The sequence below is a fragment of the Asterias amurensis genome, chromosome 19 (assembly GCF_032118995.1).
Source record: "Asterias amurensis chromosome 19, ASM3211899v1".
NCBI lineage: Eukaryota > Metazoa > Echinodermata > Asteroidea > Forcipulatida > Asteriidae > Asterias > Asterias amurensis.
In genome coordinates, this window is record NC_092666.1 from 12,810,138 (window position 1) to 12,823,319 (window position 13,182).

The window sequence follows — 13,182 nt, forward strand, 5'->3', positions numbered from 1 at the left end:
CTCTGGAGCGGCCCAATACGGCTACCATGACAACGGTGTGTGTACAGTTTCTTCAACTGTAAATACATAATCAGTGATTCAGAAACGATTTGGGGTAATGATTGCGTCAGGAATACTCCTCAAATTTGTCTGCTTATTTTCTCTCGACATGTTGATGTTCTCAACAGCTTCGTTTTTGATTTAAATGTATTTATAATTTATCCCCCTTCTTCTGCTGTCCGTTTGCGGCTCACTGCGGTTGCATGGGATTAGTATGTAATGCGCAGTGCGTGGTCTGATAACCGCCCATGTAATTCCCGCATGACACTACGATGTTTCCAACTGATGAGTCGGTGACCAGAGTGGCTCGTTTTTGCCCATAACCTCCCTGTGTGTACAGACATTTACAGCACTCAACGTTTTTTTACCGTCATCACGACACATCTGCACTACTAGCAGTGTATGCAATACAAAACAAAAATGTAATCTAGCCATAGCGATATAAAATAATACACAAAAGAGAAGGTGGTTACATGTCCGCACGTTTGATGGAAACTGGGATATTATTCCCGCGCTTTTAGCACTGGTTGCCATCCCGACCATAAGTCAGTCGGTGGGAATTTCTTGTGTGGGAATCTCGAAAGGATCGTTTTCGGCGGTAAGTACCTGTTATTTTTGTCGCCTATGATTATGACTTCTCTGTGTGATAATGGGATGCATGCAGGTTGTATTGTGTTGCTATATTGATGCGGAGAAGAGGCATGCCACATCATTTTATGGGCATTTTCTGCTTACGGTCAATATGCACTTCCAGGGATATTTATCATAGGACTTTTCTAATTCTGTAAACGATAAATTATAGCCTAGACTAAGCACAACATTTCTGCTCTAGATGTGTAAGCAAAAATGCTCAGCAAAGTGAGTGGGCTACGCACGCAGCACACATCAACACAAAAATCCTTGCTAACACGATGGGGAAAATCTCATTTGAAGCCCAGAAATTTCTGCTTTCGGCAGGCAGTTTGTTTCTCCATATTATGTTAACTGCAGTGTTTTAAATTTGTTAATGTGGTTTCGATTCCGGCTTGGGTTTTTTCTTTCGCGTAGAGACGCCACTGAAGTAGGCCCTATAGACAAATTGTCATTTTTTTAATAAGGATACTGAAATCTTCGGGCATCAATATCAGGCTTTTAGAGGTCGACTTAACCGAATTGCATTCCAGAAACCACTCCCGAGATATTGCCCTTAAAACAATACGCTTTATTCATTCACTATTGACCAAAAATGATATCAGGCGCACATAACAATATCAGCCGGTGTTGAAATGGAAATAGCAAATTTGTTTCCTTTTGAAGCACAGTTTCAAATTGTATCAAAAAGAGTAGCTACACAGCGAAAACTGGGGTGTTAATTTTGACAATATGGGCGTTTTCTTTTTTACATAAAAGAGAGAACCAAAATTTGATTATTTTCCTTGCATCGTGTGAAACACCCATGGTGTCTTTTTTAATACCCCAGTTTTTGCAATGTGCATTTGCTCTGATTCGCAGCGTATATTATGTGCGGAATATTATCTAAGAAAATTTTTTTAAAAAATGACACTTGCTTGTTAGCTTAAACGTTTAAAGGCAGTGGACACTATTGGTAATTACTCCAAATACTTATTGGCATAAAACCTTTCTTGGTGACGAGTAAGGGAGAGAGGTTGATGGTATAAAACATTGTGAGAAACGGCCCCCTCTGAAGTTTTCGAGAAAGAAGTAATTTTCCACGAACTTGATTTCGAGACCTCAAGTTTAGAACTTGAGGTCTCGAAATCAACCATCTAAACGCACACAACTTCGTGCGACAAGGGTTATTTTTCTTTTATTATTATCTCGCAACTTCGATGACCGATTGAGCTCAAATTTTCACATGTTTGTTATTTTATGCATATGTTGAGATACACCAACTGTGAAGGCTAGTCTTTGACAATTACCAATAGTGTCCACTGCCTTTAAACGTGGGCAATGCAAACACACAACAATTGCAGCTGCACAACACAGAAAACAAACATAAAACTGAAAATTGCAATTCCATAAACTGAAATTTTTACAAGTTTAAATGCGCTGTAGACTGTCATAGTTATGATCAGTCAGTGATAATAAAACAAATTATACTAAAATAGCGGACGGTTTCGGGCGTTTTTCGGTGATCAACTCGACCGATCTGGGGCAACGTGTTTTTTAATGTTTTCTGTCACAAATTTCGGGCGCTTTTCGGTGATCAACTCGACCGATCTGGGGCAACGTGTTTTTTAATGTTTTTCTGTCACAAATTTCGGGCGCTTTTCGGTGATCAACTCGACCGATCTGGGGCAACGTGTTTTTTAATGTTTTTCTGTCACAAATTTGTTGCCTGTGTGTTCGTACATTTTGATATTTTTTTAATTTGTTGTATATTTTTTTAGCTAGTAACGTTTTTAATGACTATTTTGTAAACTGTACATTTCGTCTTTTAGCCGCTGTATTGCAGTGTTTTAATAAATGAACCATGAATATAATAGTATAATAATACAACTTATAGAGCACACAAATCCACAAAAGTGTCCCGGCACTAATACAATAAAAAGGGTGGGTGTTTTTGGTGGGCATTGCACGACCGGACTCGGTCCAGGAAAGCATTGGATTTGTTTTTGGTGGGCACTGCACGACCGGACTCGGTCCAGGAAAGCATTGGATTTGTTTATATTTTTAACTGTCCCTTCTAGCAAGTTATGTTTACTGTTAATTGTAATGGAATCAACCATAACATTGATCATTGTAACACAGAAAAGCGAAAACAAACTTTTAGCTCAAGCGTAGTGACGGCTTGTGATGACGGAATTCGAATGTCCACGAAAGACCTTGATTTGTATATATATTTTTTACTCTTATACGTGTAGAAATAATTTTTACTGTTTTGTAATTATAAGCAATCTGCCTTTAGGAACATTATAATAATAAAAGACTCGAAAACAAGCTTTTAGCTTCTAGCAATGACGATTTGTAAAGACCGGAGTCGAATATCCATAAGAAAGTTTTGGAGTTGTTTATGTTTTAACTCTTTCATTTAGAAAGAATGCTTACTGTTTTTTTTTTTTTGTAATTACATAAGCAATCTGCCAATAGGAACATTAAAATACAAAAGGCTCGAAAACAAGCTTTTAGCTTCTAGCAATGACGATTTGTGATGACCGGATTCGAGTGTCCAAGAAAGTATTGGATTTGTTTAATATTATGTTGTTTATCTTTTGTTTAGAAAGCGTGTTTACTGTTTTTGTTTAATACAAGCATTTAACCATTTTGGAACAATGTACGCCAGAAAAGTGCGAAAACAAGCTTTTAGCTTCTAGCGTTATCACAGCTCGTGACGACCGGACTCAAATATTGGTGTCGTAAAAAGTATTGCATTTTGTTTACACGTTTAATGTCTTTTTTAGCAACAATGTTTACCGTTTTTTGTAATGGAAGCAATTTTTCATTTATTTGTGGAACTTTATAGCATAACGCACAAACACAGGCTTTTAGCCTTTGGCGTAATTTGACGCCAGTCATGACGACCGGACTCGAATGTCCAAGAAAGTATTGGATTTGTTTATGTATTTCTTGCCTTTTAGCAAAGAATGTTTACAATTTGTGTTAGAAGCAAGCTCTCATTTTGGACACTATAAACACAGAAGCACGAACAAGCCATTTTGCTTCTAGCGTGATGACTAAGTGACGACCGGACTATATTAATTTTGTGTCCAAGAAAGTATTGTTTATGACTTTTGCTGTCCCTTTTAGCTTTTTGTACATAGAGGCAATCTCCCATTTAAGAACATTATTATACAGTCTGCGAGAACAACAACCTTTTAGCTTCAAGCGTATGACGACCGGACTCGAATTGGTGTCCACGAAAGTATTGTCTATGTTTGTACTGTCCCGTTTACTAGCTTCAAGCGTCTGGTGTCCAAAAAGAAATTTTAATTCCTTTCTAAAAGGGACATTAAAATGTTTACTATTTTTGTACATAATATAAGCAATCTTCCATTTCGGAACATTATAATAAAGTAAAGCGCGAAAACAAGCTTTTAGTTTCTATATATAGCGTAATGACGTCGCGTACTTTTTGCTTTAGTCGTCTGAGGATACATCGTTTATAACTGTACTTTTACTACACCCAAAGTACCGCGACCTCGGGATTTGATGCTATTTTGTTTCAACGGTCTACCTTGAAATACAATAAACACTCGTGCTTCACGGATGATGTCTGCTATAGATGGGAATAACTTGAATCAAAGATTGCTCCTTGCTCCATGCAAAGACGATTTGGTTGACACTATAGACCTTTATCACGGTACAGCATAATGGATGTCTACCATTGATACCAATGTAATCAAACCGAGGCTTGAAGAACAACATAGTCTGGTTCCTAAATGCAAGATGATTATTAGCATCCATTATTGTTACTCGATACGAGGAAAATGACCAAGACGGAGGCAGCATGATGAATGTCTTTAGTCATTATAAGATGAGCAAGATAAGGGTTATCAGAACAGTGTGGGCAGTGAAGGGGCCCGTAAGAAAAAAAAAGGGGGGGGGGACGAGGTGGACAGCAAGCAACACACCAACAACGAGTGTTTTTTTTTGCCAAAAATGCATTGAGTGAAGGGGGTGTAATATTCAGGAAACCTGCACCATCATTAGATCAAATCTTGATGTGAAAGAATTAACTATAGTCAACTTGCGGGTAATCATAACCCGTTTTAATAAAGCGCTTTCCAACTTTGAGGGCGTCCCAAAGCGCTTCACATTATACCCTCTGGTCACTGTGCCTTAATTCACTCCTTAAACCATCTCAGCTCCCTGGTGGGGAGTATGCAGCCCTGTGCAGCATTAGTATGTGCTACTCGGCTAAATCAATCACAAGAACCATCTCTGCCCTCGCAGGTACCCATTTACCCCTGGGTGGAGAGAAGCAATTATAGTTAATTATCTTGCTCAGGGACACAAGTGTCACAACCGGGATTCGAACCCACACTCATTATGCTACAACAATCTCTTTTGATTTTTTTTAGTGTCTGACAACCAGAGACTTTATCCCAAAGTTCCAACCTGCCTCTAACTCTGTAAACAGAATTGTTAACCACTGGCGAAATGAAAGTAAGATTCACAACTGGATATGAAGACAGATGGTGGGGTGCTACTGTGCCTCAAACCATAGAGAAAAGGTGCTTTCTCTATGCTCAAACCAAACACAATTCTTTCCCAGGGTCCTGTGTTTTGTCACCTGAACTATAAGCTAAGTAAAGTGAAACTGGAAACAAATATTAGGCGAGAAGAGAATAATTACCAGGTTTAGGGTGTGGTTACCTCAACGACAGTCACATGCCCCCATCTCAGTAGCCCCACCCTACATAGACTTGACTCAAGTCCCAATCCCGTGCCAATCTCAGAGATTTTTTTTAATGTTCATTCTCGGAACCACAATAGCTACATTTTGACGGCGGCGGGCATGCTCACGGACCTCCCGCACGATAACGGGACTTGAATCAAGTCTACACCCTATACACGCCGTCACTATGGGTGCGTTCGTTTAGCTTCCCTGTGTCGACCCCGGTGTGTGGCGTTTTCTTTTTCCAGGACGAACGTGTGCAGATAATTACCCACGTTCGCCCTAGAAAAAAAACCCGCCACATACCGGGGTCGACCCAGGGACGCTAAACGAACGCACCCTATATGAGCATGGTAATTTTTCGGTGTGAAGCGAAGGCGCAAAGTAGCCATAAAAAGGTTTATTTTTGGTTGCAGGGATATGCCAGAAGAGTCAGGTCTCTCTGGCCCTGCCTATAGTTCAGGAGTTATTGTCAAACATACCACAAAATTGATTTCAAGCCATTATTCGGCGGTTTGCTGTAGGTTCACAAGGCTACGAGGTGCCCATCTTAGGTCCAAATTTTGAGTTTACTGTGGGTGCGTTCGTTTAGCTTCCCTGGGTCTACCCCGGTGTGTGCCAGTTTTTTTTCCCAGGACGAACGTGGGTAATTATCTGCACACGTTCGTCCTGGAAAGAAAAAACGTCACACACCAGGATCGACCCAGGGAAGCTAAACGAACGCACCCTGTACTATAACAGCCTTGATCGACGGCCAAATTAATAACATGGCCACTTTGCCGTTTATTTAAACATAGGCCCTGAACTCAAACATGACATTATTATCTGACTGTAAGATCTTTTGCTGCTATTTCTTTTTTCACTTTCATTTTGATTGATGTATGTTGTCTTCGGTCGTAACTTTCTCCCTGTAGCTAAGTGCACAGCAAACCCTTTGCACAAAATAAATGGGTTTTTAGTGATTTATTACAGATTAATCAATGACATTTAAGAGGGGATGGAGCAGTGCTAATCTTTGAGGAAACCAAATCAAAGTCTATTAAAAATAGTGCATTTGAAGGGAGTGCTCTGTAAAAAGGCCATGTGAACTTTTGCCCTTTTCGAAACAACGGCTTCGGGTTTGGATTCGGCTCATGCTAGCTAAGCCCCGCGGTTGTTTTGACGTCTGCACGTGCTTTGCTTACGCGCTCAGGGCTTCAGACAAGAGAACGGAGCCTGAAGCCGAATCTAATGCTGAAGCCGTGGTTTCGAAAAGGGCCTATGTCATCACACTGCTCATGGTCGTCACACAAAAAGGAGTCTGGGTGAAATCCAAGTCCACAGACAACACTGGTGTTGCATGCAATTATGTCCTCTATGCAATACTGTCCGGAGGACATTATTGCAAATGCAATAATGTCCGCCGGACGGTTTTGCATATGCAATCGTGTCCGCCCGGACGCTGCTGCATAATGTAATTGTGTCCGCCTGGACAAATGTGCATATATGCAGTTGTGTCCGCCCCCACCCCCTTGCAAAACCGTCCTTGCAGTAAATTCAACGCCCTTGGTTGACGGAACACGTTCGCCATTTTTTTACAAGCTAAGTGCATGTCATGAATGACATGGGAAATGTTCGGCCGTTGGGTAATCGCTACAATCAAATACGTGAATATTCATGCTGCATATACGTAGGTTCAGTGTATGCACGCCGCGCTTACGCGCGCACATATACATGTACAGTCATGTACATGTCCACCGGACGGTTTTTGCATAGCCCCGGACACGATTGCATATGCAAAAGTGTCTGGTGCGGACAATACTGCATGGCGGACACAATTGCATATGACATCGGCAACCATCATGACTTGTTGGTGTTGAAGCATGCGTACCCTACTGTAAAAACACATACTAACATTTACCCGTTTTACACGTTTATATTTTGGCAGCTTGGTTTATTTATAAGATTCAGTTTCCCACGATGCATTTCGGCAAATTTTCAAGATGGCGCTTCCAACATTTTCGCTGCGTTCTATTGGTGCAACGTCAAATGACTTGGGTTCTAGGACCAGCCTATTCTACCGAACCAGCCAGCCGCACGTTTAGTTGCATTATTTGAAATGGAAAGATATATTAAGATCTGACCGCGATATGAAAACAATAATAATTGACTATATCATGCACATGACGTCATAGAAACAGTGAGCCCTCACATGGAGGTCAACGGGCAGTGCTCACAGCTGTCAATCATGTGCAACTAGCGCGCGAAAATAGTCACGTCATCGACTAGGGGCCTTCCTCTAATGGCGGCAGATGATTATCTCAATGGAGGTATGCATTCTCAAAGTGCATTTTTAACCTTACTTTACTTTTATGTATCTTTAAAGACAATGGACACTATTGGTAATTGTCAAAGACTAGCCTGCACGGTTGCTGTATCTCAACATATGCATAAAAGCTCGATTGGTCGTCGGAGTTGCGAGATAACTATGAAAGAAAAAACACCCTTGTCAAACGAAGTTGTGTGCTTTCAGATGCTTGATTTCGGGACCTCAAATTCTAAACTTGAGGTCTCGAAATCAAATTCGTGGAAAATTACTTCTTTCTTGAAAACTGTGGCACTTCACAGAGGGAGCTGTGTCTCACAATGTTTTATACCATCAACCTCTCCCCATTACTCATTACCAGGTAAGGTTTTATGCTAATAATTATTTTGAGTAATTACCAATAGTGTCCACTGTAAAATGATAATACATTGGAAATGGTGTTATGGTATTGTGGTGCCGTTTTCAATATACTGTCATCGCGTGTGTGTGTCGAATAATGTTTCACTCAAATAATTAGTAGTGCAGAAATGGAACATGCAATCATTGTATGTAGGCGTCGATCGATTCATCTAAATTAGTGCGAGTGTGCAAACGACAGGCGTAATTAATTATCCCGCAAGGCTCTGTTTTAGGACCGTTGTGCAACAATGCTCTCTATAGTATTGTATTGATGGGATCTTGTGGCTTTATTATAGTGGAGACAGACGGTGATTAAACAATAGATTAATGTTCTGTATGGATATCAGCATGGAATGCATTTACCTAAGCGAGGTGCCACTAAGGTATTGTATAGTTGCTGGGCAACTCGAACAAAAAAACCCCTAGTGATCGCTAAGAGGTCTCCCAGGAAAAATAAATAAATAAATGATCAAACAAATAAATGAATGCACGACTTTCAGATTATTTTGATATTTTGTCGTGTTTGAGTTCACACTCTAAAAGTATCCGGGCCACGAATTGACCTGGACTCAGGTCCCCTGGTGCCTGACCTTTATCTGGGCCAAGTGACCCGAAATCTGTGACAAAATTACAAAGAAAAGAGTCGAAATAACGCAAAATCTAAGTTAACATTACATTCGTTAAAAAAAAAACATTTTCCAGGTCAGCTTGACCCGGAAATACAGGTCAGACTGGCCCGGAAATAGATCAGGTCCCTGGGAACAGGAATCCGTGTCTGACCCCGGAGGGAAGTTGTTACAGAGTGCACTATCATGTGGTCTTAAAAGACCCCGTAAATATAGTTGCTAGCGAGATGCGCAATCTTTTAATAAGTTAATTTAAGTTTGACTTAGATAATAATTTGTTCTTTTTTGAAAAACAAAAGTTGTTTTGAAGACCACACTCTTGATAAATTAACTCCATTAATACCAGGAGCTCCAAAATGAAATCCACTGCCTACAAATTGCACCAATGGCTTTATAGTCCTATAAAAGCGGACGCATTTCCAGTGTGAAAATAAAGGTAGATGTAGTGGTTGCAATTGATCTGTTATTATTCTCCTGTGTAGTTTGTGAAAAAAAGCGCTGAATCCTTTGACTTTATGATTTATTTTGACTTATTAACATCATTTCAAGGACAACAACGCAACGCATTATAATAATGTAGCAAACTCTGTACCAACAATCCGCACAATATTTACACGATACCTCTTTGAAACCTTTGTTTGCATTCATCACGCCAACATGTTTAATTCTCTTAAAATTATGCAACATCGCCAAAACTTAGCAGTAACAATGTTTGTATGAGCCATAATAGACTGGCTTCATTGAATCAAGCTGGTGTTTCTCCGTTATGTTGTCTTTTCATCAAGAGCCAATTTGAAGCAGGTGGCTCTTAGTGTTTTGTCTATTGTACATGTCGTATTGAGACAGGTGAAATTATGCAGGATTAAACGTGCTTCCCATCAATATATAACACACACTTCAGTTTTGAAGTGGAACCTTGCGTACGAGGTTGATATATTTTAAGCTTTTAAAGGGAAGGAGTACGTTTGGCACTCAATCTTATGGCAATGGTTATGACCTACAGCGTTTGATCGTATAAAGCATTTTGAGAAACATTTCACCTGGAAGTAGTGTGGTTATAAAAAGAAAAGATGACAGTTTTTATGTTCTAATGAGGATAAAGCATCTTTGTTGAAGGGGAAGGCATATGTTTGGTAACCGCTCTTAGAGGCAGTGTACACTATTGATAATTACTCAAAATAATTATTAGCATAAAACCTTACTTCGGTAACGAGTAATGGGGAGAGGTTGATGGTATAAAACATTGAGAGAAACGGCTCCCTCTGAAGTAATGTAGTTTTCGAGAAAAAATGTTCCACTAATATTTGAATTTGAGTTCGAGACCTAAGAATTAGATTTTGAGGTCCATACATTTAATTAAAGATATTGGACACTATTGGTAATTTTGTCAAAGACCAGTCTTCTTATCTCAACATTTGCATAAAATAACGGACCTGTGAACATTTGAGCTCAATTGGTCGTCCGGCCATTTTATGGAAAGAAAAGGCATATAATTCATAATTCAGGTCATATACCATATTGATCTGTTCGTATGTTTTATTTGTTTTTAATACTGCATGCGTTCTCAAAGCAATCATCATAAAAAATTTATGGTTTTGAAATTATTGCTGGTCGTACTAAACTCGTGATTAGTATTATATCAAGTTGGAAACCACCAGGAACACTGGATGGGTAATTTGCAAATAACTCGAGGTTGAACAAAGGACAAAACGCTGAAAGGCAGTGGCCACTATTGGTATAATTACTCAAAATAATTATAAAACCTTACTTGGTACGAGTAATAGGGAGAAGTTGACAGTATAAAACATTGTGAGAAACACCAAGTGAGAAGACTGGTCTTTGACAATTACCAATTGTGTCCATTGTCTTTAAAACAAAACAAATACATGTTCACATGCAACTATATGAAGCAGATGGGTTCAAAACTACAGAACATTTGATGATGCAGCAAGATGGTTTTAAACAACCAGATAATGAGAATATTAATTTTGGTTTTTACCCATACACCGATGTGTGTTACTCAGTACTTACCCGAGTCCTGTGAAAAAATATCACAGGCATGTTACTCGGGTGGGATTCGAACCCACGACCCTTGCATTTCTAGAGCAGTGTCTTACCAACTAGACTACCGAGGTTGCCCGGCAGCTAGAGGCAGATAATGAGAGATGGTGCTTCCTTGATCAAAACCGTAAAAAGCCGGATCCTGGGTTTCTTGAAATCCGCCTCCGCGTCTCCCGCGCTTTAAACTATGCAATTATTGGTGAATCAATAATTATGGTCATTCTCAGTTTTGATAGAATGGCAGGGTTTTTGCTTGAGTTTTACTATGACTGCTGTGATCAAAAGTGGGATCTGAGCTGGATCAAGAACGATAACGCTATACACACTTGATCTTCTAAAATGCCGGATCTCAATCCACCTTTGTGTGTGATAAACGAGGTATCAGGCTCGAAAGGTTGGTGTGTTCCTAGACTTGATTCAAGTCCCATTCTCTGGCGGAAGATCCCGTAGCTATTATGCGGAACAGGTTGGTGTATGCAGAGCAGCACAAAGCAATAGTTTTCTGATATGGGGACTTGAGTCAAGTCTAGTGTGTTCCATGTAGTGTGGACGACGAATGATATACCCGTGTTTTCTGTTGGAAATTGTTCGGCAATTTGTATGAATTTGGGAAAACTGGTTCTATAATTGATTAACAACAGGTTTGCTGACGTGGTTCCCGCTAAAATGGTGTCACAAGGGCATGCTCTCTGTTCGCAATGTGACGGGATGCTCCGTCATTATAGGGCTCTTCGCTAGAGCAACCAGTCGATCGATGCAACACTTCAATAACCTACTCATGACGTAGGAACAACATTGGCTCAGCTGAAATAATTTTTACCAACGGACACGCTATGTTAATAAGTGAGATTTTTAAGTGGTCTAAATTGCGTGTAAATGTTTGTTCTAAACCTCGTCTTTGGATTAAGTATGTGCATTTGTTTGTTGTTTTGTCTGGATCACTTTTAAGAGAGTGACTTTTTTCTGGTTTGAAAGAGGTCAATAATGAAAACCCCTTGTATATATTTAACCATTTTAATCACCACTTATAATCTAGAATCAGATATAATATAGAGTTTATACAGTTCAAATGTAGCATGTAGTCGAGGCTCTACACGCATGGCAGATCCGTGCCAAAGCAAATACATGTAAAAATGCATACTGTTTGGTTTGGTTGTACACAGACACATTTTTACCGAAAACACTCGTGTATAATTAGCATGGTATTTGCAAAAAAAATTAAAATGCTTATGGTAGAACCATCTGCAAACTGCGAACAGTAGAACAAGGGAAGTTTTTTGTGTACTATTTATTAATACATTCATTGAATAACTATTATACATGACCATCCAATACTGTCTTGGCTCATCAGCACCTAATATATTATTCAATTAAGATGCAGCCAAAGAGTTTTGTATACAAGGATGCGACAAATATATTCCTTAAATTCTTGGAAACTGATATGTCGTTATAGCACGACAGCTCGTCAAGGTCACAGTCGAGGCGGCAGCTAAATTGTAGTGCCATGGAGATAAACTAATACAATTTGCACCGTGTTGGAATCTAAATGACTTCTGATACAGCTATATATACTTTGAAGACTCACCGTTTACGCAATTTAGGGCTGTAGAATCATAAATAATGTTTTTATAGATGGTTGCTGTAATAAAAATTCATCAAAATGTCACGTATTTAGCGAAAAAATGATATAAAAAAGCGGCCATATAACGAGCTTCCGTTACACGGACTCTTTGAATACGAATCTTACGTTAGATTTTTCACCAGTATTTACATTTTGTGGCGATTATTTGAATACGTGATCTTTTTCGTCAATTATTCGTCAATAATTTTGTAAAAAAAAAAGATTTAAATTTGGTTAAGTAAGTTACTTTTAGACGGCTGAAAGTAAAACTAGCCCGGAAGGTCACGTGATTGTTTGTACCACTTTTTGGTTAGAACAATCACGCGACCAGCGTTTTTGTCTAAAAATGCTCAAAAACGGCTAAATTTGATGATTTTTTTAAGGACTGTTCTTCTTCATTCCTGGAAGACCGTTGAAGTCATATCTTAGTCTATATTTTGTAGCCCAAATAGCCCAATTCGGCCGGTGTGTCCCTTTAAAGTAAGCTTGCATGATGTGAACAATAAAAACTTTAAATAGTAAACTTGCGTGTAGAACCATGTATTATTAAAACAAAAACAAAAAATTGGGGGGGGGGTGGCTCTGGTATCGACGTTTCAAACAGTATACGATCTGCTCGTCTCATAGGCCTCTTCGAAACCACGGCTTCGGCTTTGGGTTCAGCTTCAGGCTCCGTCCCGCAATTGTTAACACAACCGCGGAACCAAGCTAGCCTGAGCCAACCAAAGCCGAAGCCGTGGTTAACTCTTTTTTTTTTTTTTTTTTTTTTTTTTAAGGAGGATTAAACGGGACA

At 39.4% G+C, this 13,182-nt stretch overlaps 1 protein-coding gene across 1 annotated transcript in view; it reads left to right on the forward strand.

The window, feature by feature from the left end:
• Window positions 1-351: 351 nt before the first annotated feature.
• LOC139951292 (adhesion G protein-coupled receptor L3-like) overlaps window positions 352-13,182 on the forward strand; it is an 83,108-nt gene continuing 70,277 nt past the window's right edge. Inside the window, exon 1 of the mRNA XM_071950110.1 lies at window positions 352-637. The gene's annotated coding sequence lies outside the window, so the exon portion shown is untranslated. The remainder of the gene's footprint in view (window positions 638-13,182) is intronic.